This window comes from Bacillus rossius, chromosome 12 (assembly GCF_032445375.1).
Source record: "Bacillus rossius redtenbacheri isolate Brsri chromosome 12, Brsri_v3, whole genome shotgun sequence".
Taxonomy (NCBI): Eukaryota; Metazoa; Arthropoda; class Insecta; order Phasmatodea; family Bacillidae; genus Bacillus; species Bacillus rossius.
In genome coordinates, this window is record NC_086339.1 from 21,034,307 (window position 1) to 21,040,994 (window position 6,688).

Below are 6,688 nucleotides of genomic sequence, written 5' to 3' on the forward strand. Positions count from 1 at the left end.
CTATCTCATTGTATAAACCGGTGTGGCATTAAATTTTGCGGTCGATTTGGAAGGGTTAGCTACATTATAAATACTTTAAAACATTGTGGATGGTTGGTTATATTAGGTAAGTATAGCTACATTAAAAATACTGTAAAATCATTTTATGGTTGCTTAGAAAATAACCTTTTTAATATGTAACTATCCAGCGCTAGGAAACCGTTTACATGATTTCACAGTATCTTTAATGTAGCTATCCTAACCAAATCAACCGTCCACAATGTTTTAAAGTATTTATAATGTAGGTAACCTAACCTAATTGACCATTAGATATCATGAGTTACAATGAACCAAACAAAATCCGAAATGCACGATCGGTCGTTTGGCTCTCTCGTCTGTGAAAAGAAGGCTTCCCTTCTATTGGCCGCACGGAAGAGCTAATCCGTGTGGGTCTGTCTCCGTCTGCGCGCTACTTTCCCGCGAGATACGTCTCTGTGTTTCCGAGTCACTGCAGAGCGGGGCCTGAGCGGGCGGGTCTCGTACTGTCTGGGGGCGCTTCTCGTCGCCTCTTTGACGTCGTCGTCCCGCCAACAACCCGGAGGTTCAGTTTGTTCATTGCGTGTTTTGAGGGGTCCCTAGTGCGATGTGGGAGATCGGGGAAGGCGCCAGCAGTGGTCTTAGGGCTCAGGACACAGTCAACTGCCTGGTTAGCTGAGGTACGGGGCTGAGGCGGTGACTATGCTGGGTCGGTGGCCCCAGCCGCTGGTCATTGACGAAGACCTAACACCCTCCCGATCAAACAACAGGGGGTGATCCCTAACAGTTCTGTTTTAAATAAGCTCTGGAATGTTACTAAAACCCTACCCTATTAGGGCGCATATGTGGGCGGGGAACGTGAGAATGCCGGCTGTAAGGTCGGAATAATCTGTGTCGAAGAGAGGGGAGAGCAGAGGAAGGGTTTGCTCTTGGCCTTGTGCAGATGGCCGGCGACCCGGGTCGTTTGTCTCGAGAGAGTGTGAGAGAGGGGGTTGGAGAGGGGGTATTGCCGCGGGCTCGCCCACCGCTTCCTGATTACAGCCGAGAGTGGCCGGCTAGAGGCCTCTCCCCCCCCCCTCCACGCCCCCCCTCCCCCCCCCCCCCGGGACACGTGTCGCTGGCCCACGTGCCCTCCGGCTCGCCGCCCGAAGGACCTCGGCGGCGGCAGCGGGAATTCCGCTCGTTTGTTTCCCCGCAAGGCGTTGCGTTGGCGTGAGCGAGTGGGAGCCGGGAAACCTAACATTCACCGGCCTGGAGTCAGACGCCTCAATCATCCCCTCTGAGCGTACTTCTTCGTTTTTTTTTTTACGTGACAACGTCTAATAAATCGATGAACGCCGGCTGCACGCACGAAAAAGTGTCCCGTAACGCACATTGCCCCGTTACGCTGTGTCCCGTTACGCTCATTGTACGCTTGCGCCGCATCTATCTCTCTTCCACTCGATTGGAACAACCACCGATTTGATTTTTTCGAGGCACATTAAACTTGAAACACTCCCATTCGTTTCCTACTTTTCCTATCATCGTCCTATCCTTAACAGAATAACACAGATTGGAATAAGTTAAAAATAGCAAACATGTATAAAAGTTGTAGTTAAAATAATCTGTTCGTTAATGTAATAAACATATTTGAATTAATGAGTGCAAATAAAAGTAAATTTATCAATTAAATTATAGATTTCATTTCACTCCTTTTTATCCATACAAAATAGTGATAATTCAATAAAAATGATTCAATTTTATTCATAAAAGTATGCAATCATTTCATCAATGTTTTGTTATGACGTTGTCACGTTAAACTATCGTCCGTAAACCGACTTTACAGACAACCGATTTTTTTCAAAGTGAACATTTTTTTTTCCTTCAGCTGGTAGATCAATAATTCAGAATTACAGGGTAAAGGAAGTAAGCAGGGAAACGGGAGTTAAGTAACGAATGTTTCTCGATGACGCGGATTTTTTTATTTTTTTTTATTGAAATGTCTGCATATTTTTTTTTTGCATACTTTATCAACTGGTAATTCGCAGCTCTAAACCCGAAACTCTGAAGCATGAACAGGCACTGGTAAATAAAGGTCTATTTTTTTACTCGTGTATCGAATGCTAAAGTTACCTTATAATGTCCTGTCACTCTTACTTGTGACGTTTCGCTTCTAACGTGCGTTTGCGGCCACGCGCGTGTTTTTAATTAACAGGTTAGTTAAGTTAGGTGAACCACGAAAATAATGCGTTGAATAGTTGTTGAAGTATTCGAATTCCCGAAAAAAAAAATTTCCTTTTTATTATTTTATCCGTGGCGGTTGGTTTTCGCTCGTCCAGACGATCTCAACTTAAATGAAAGATCGGTAAATGATAAGTTGTAATCACGAATCTGAATACTGCTTTCGTAAAGCTGAATTTTTAGCTTTTTATTTTAGGTTATGCGTGACAAAATGTTGGCGAATGATAAATTTACAGTCGTTGCATGCTCTCTATTCTGAGATTCATAAACAATAGCATACTTAGGGGATGAAGCAACGTTATTTTTTATCCAAGGTCATTACCCAGTGTGCAGGGCGAGCCGTAGGATTATGGCGTCTTTCGACAGAGAGAGAAAAATCAGATTTAAGGCCGTCGGAAAAAATAATAGGGGCCTATGTAAAGAGGATGAGAAGCAGCAGATTCGAGAAAGCGAAATTTTTTAAGAAAATGAGTCTGAAACCGTTGAGAATTTTTCGCAGGCTTCTCAAATGAATAATGGATAGAAAGTAACCAGCTAAGAGAGAATACACACTGCTTCGGGGTATGGAATGGAAAGATAATCTCTTTTTCTCCCCTCATTTAAGAAAAATAAAAGTTTGGCTATAAATTCAGGAGAAGCACGTACTTTTCTTACAGTGTTTTTATTATTATTTTTTCTTGGCCTAATTTTAAACTTTTATTTTCAATAAAGAACATACTTTCCGCGTGACAAAGGCTTTCAACTAATATCTGTCTTATTTTAACTTCGGGATAAAGTTGCGCTGTAGAGTTTGAAATACGCGTTTTTTTTTTTGCAGGAATTACTAACATATACAAAATACGTTTCTGCTCGAAAAGAATAAAACTTCAGATTATGCAGGATGCCTTCTTCCAAGACATTTGGCACTTGGTAATTTTTTTTCTCCGAGGCCTTCAGCATGATCAGAATGATAATATTCACCCTGCCTTATCCTGTAGAATCTACAGGATAGTAGATAGTGTAGATAGTGAATATCCACGAAACCATCCAAGGGGTGTGAATTGTACCTTGTCACATACTTTCTCCGAGAATAATTATTGGTTCGTCACTTGACGTTTCATAGGAGCACGCAGCTCCGACTTGCACATAGACTTCTTATTTTGGTGCTGATGTAGCCCTTAGCCCTTCTACGCGTCCATCTGAACAACAATAGTAATAACTCCAGATAGACAGACAGGCCCCTTAATTACACCGTTTATGGCAAATGAGCTTTCTTTTAATCAAACTGTATATTATTAAGCCTATTTATACACTCCAATACATTTTTTTTTTCGTTTCACCATTAAAATAATGTTTTATTTTGTAGGTTAAGTAAGGACTTTCCTTTGTGTCTTGACTTTTGTGTAGGATTATTGCATTTCCATGACAATAACTTTATCCATGGTAATTTATACTAATGTTTCATTTTATAAACATTGCATTGTGTGTTTTGAAGCATATATATGTACATAAACACATACAATGGTACCGGCAGACGTATGTGCAGGACTGAACGCGGTGAAGCGGGGCAAACGACGCTAGGTGGGAAGAGATGCGCGCGCAGGTCAGGCTGTGCTATCAGCTGTTCTACAAACATTAGCCGCGAAGTCTTTGCGTGGAAGGCTACGGAGGGTTAAAAAGACGGTCACAGTACTACGGGAAAGATATCCACAGTAGTGAACGCGTAATTGTAAAGTCAGTGATTCAGTGTTTGTGATGAAGAGGCTAAAAAGAGTTTGTTTTCTCGAGGCGCTTCAAACACGAGCTGCCAAATATGCCGGCGTTAGTGAAAGAGCCATGTGTAATATTCGTAAAGCCACCAGAGAACGCCCAAACAAGCGCCCCCCCCCCCCCCAAAAAAAAAAAAACAACAGGAAAGAGCATAGTATTGTAAACACAGTGTTTAAAAGGCGCATATAATTTTGTATTAAACAAAAAACAAGTCGATATCAGAAGACGTTGCCTAAACAATAAAATTTAATGACTTAATGCATCTCATAGCTGCAGTGACTCGCTGTTATTACGGGTAAGACTGTTAACAGATAAATTTGGAAAGTATTCCAGTTTCCATCTCGGTCGGCGCCGCGGAGCTGATCTCCCCCGGATGGCTGTGGCGGTCCACAAACCCTCCAGGAACGTAACGAAAATCGGAAAGACAACAAAAAAATATATAATCTTCTCCAGACAGCACTTGACCTTTTAAAGTAGCTTTCATTTATTTGTAAAAAAAAATGGATATGATGTTATTTAGTGTTGATGTACTGTGTGGAAAATTTTAAGTTAAAACTTCTTTAAGCGCGTCATGAAAAAAATGATGAGTGTGAACTAAAACGATGCGCGCGCACCAGGCAACGAAATTTTCACAGGATGAATTAAAAATAATATATTTGCTTTTAAACCCTACACATACATTAGGGATTTATATTGACTACTATATAATTAAAATACCTTTATTTACTGTGAATATTAGTGACAGAAATTGTGTTCATAAACATTTTCAAGGGTATTCACATTCTGGGTCCGTCACTGTTGAAGTTCTTGACCGTCGGCTGATATCCAAGATGGCTTCGCCCCGCCAGCCAATACTAGTCGCGAGGCAGCACGCAATGAGAGATGGTAGTTATTCGCTGGTATTCGCGAGGGAATACATCGCGCTTGTCAGCCCCATCGTAAATTACCGGCGGTGTAAACAGTTTACCTCCTCCCCCCACCCCACCCCTTCCCACAGGCTAGGGAGCCCGGACGAGGCTGTGGTCGCCTTGTGGGAAGTGTTTAGACGAGCGCCTGTCCTCGGAGAGAGAGAGAGAGAGAGAGAGAGAGAGAGAGTGAGAGAGAGAGAGAGAGAGACCGTTCGCGCCCGTGGTGGAACGAACTGGTGGTGGGGCCGTGCGGTCGGCATTGCGCAGGGTTGCCCGTGACGTCAAGATAGTCGCGCCCGTTCGACCATACAGAATGAGCCCGAGTTCGACCGACAATCTTCGTCTGCAGGTTCATCATGAAACAAAACAAAAAAAGAAGTTTAAAACATACACACGACTTCTGGTCTGAAGTGCTTCCCCAAGGCTGGTACATTTCTTTGATCTCGAAACTAAACTACCGGTTTACTGCGGATAGTTGTATTCGCGGATTAATTCAGCGTCACGCTATAATCGTTGGCTTCAAAGTTTATGTGAAGGGCTCTGAGGCTATGAAAAAAAAACCTTTGACCAAAGAGGTATTGAATCGCAAGCATCCCAGTTGACATGCTTGACAAGTCAGTAGGCAACGAGCAGGTAACATTAGCCCGATAACGTAGGAAAGCCTTCATTTCACAGACGAGAGAGCCACACCCGAAGTTCCCCGAAGTTAATGCTCGCTTTTTTTTTTCCCCCGTTCTATCTCGTTGTATAAACCGGTGTGGCATTAAATTTTGCGGTCGATTAGGATAGGTTAGCTACATTATAAATACTTTAAAACATCGTGGATGGTTGGTTACATTAGGTAAGTATAGCTACATTAAAAATACTGTAAAATCATTTTATGGTTGCTTAGCAAATAACTTTTTAATATGTAGCTATCCAGGGCTAGGAAAAAGTTTACATGATTTTCACAGTATCTTTAATGTAGCTGTCCTAACCAAATCAACCAACCGTCCACAATGTTTGAAAGTATTTATAATGTAGCTAACCTAACCTAATTGACCATTAGTTATCACGAGTTACAATGAACTAAAAAAAAAACCGAAGATGCACGATCGGGAGTTTGGCTCTCTCGTCTGTGAAAAGAAGGCTTCCCGAGAACGTAGGGCACTGTGGAGGTGATTGAAACCACGGATTTTTGCTTTTATTTCTTCCAGTGCCTGCAAATGGAAGAGGAAGTACGTGAGATGGTGCCCGATACGTCGCACGGAAGGACCGTAGTTTCCTTCGGTGCCTGTCCTGACACGTCCCGAGGACACGTACAGTCGGACAGCCGCCTCCAGCCGCCTCCAACCGCCTCCCTGAAGTGATTAATGTTTTCCCCTCTTTTGACGGAGCGCGACCTCTGAACTTTTAACCGTTTACGATTTCTTCTTCGTGATGCTCTCGGAGCCGGGGACTGGTCGCCGCGCGGTCTCTGCCGTGAAAAAAAAATGGAATCGTGCGAACGCATAAATTATGTACTCTGGGTCTGTCCAACCTCGTTACTCCACACGCGCATTCCCCCGCCTTCCCCCTTCTACTACCATTACCACCCCCTCCCCCTTAACAGACCTTCTCCTTCGGGGTCACGAAAATTCTGAAGCACGCGTATCAACCCTGTGGGTCTCTGGTTATTTTTATTATCAGCCATAAAATTTCCTCAACGTACGAAAATAAAAGGGGGGGGGGGGGGGTTGAAATAATGAAACCAGAAAAACGAAGAAAGCCTCGGGTGGGTGACTTGTCCCATCTCGACAATAATCACGACAGCTCGT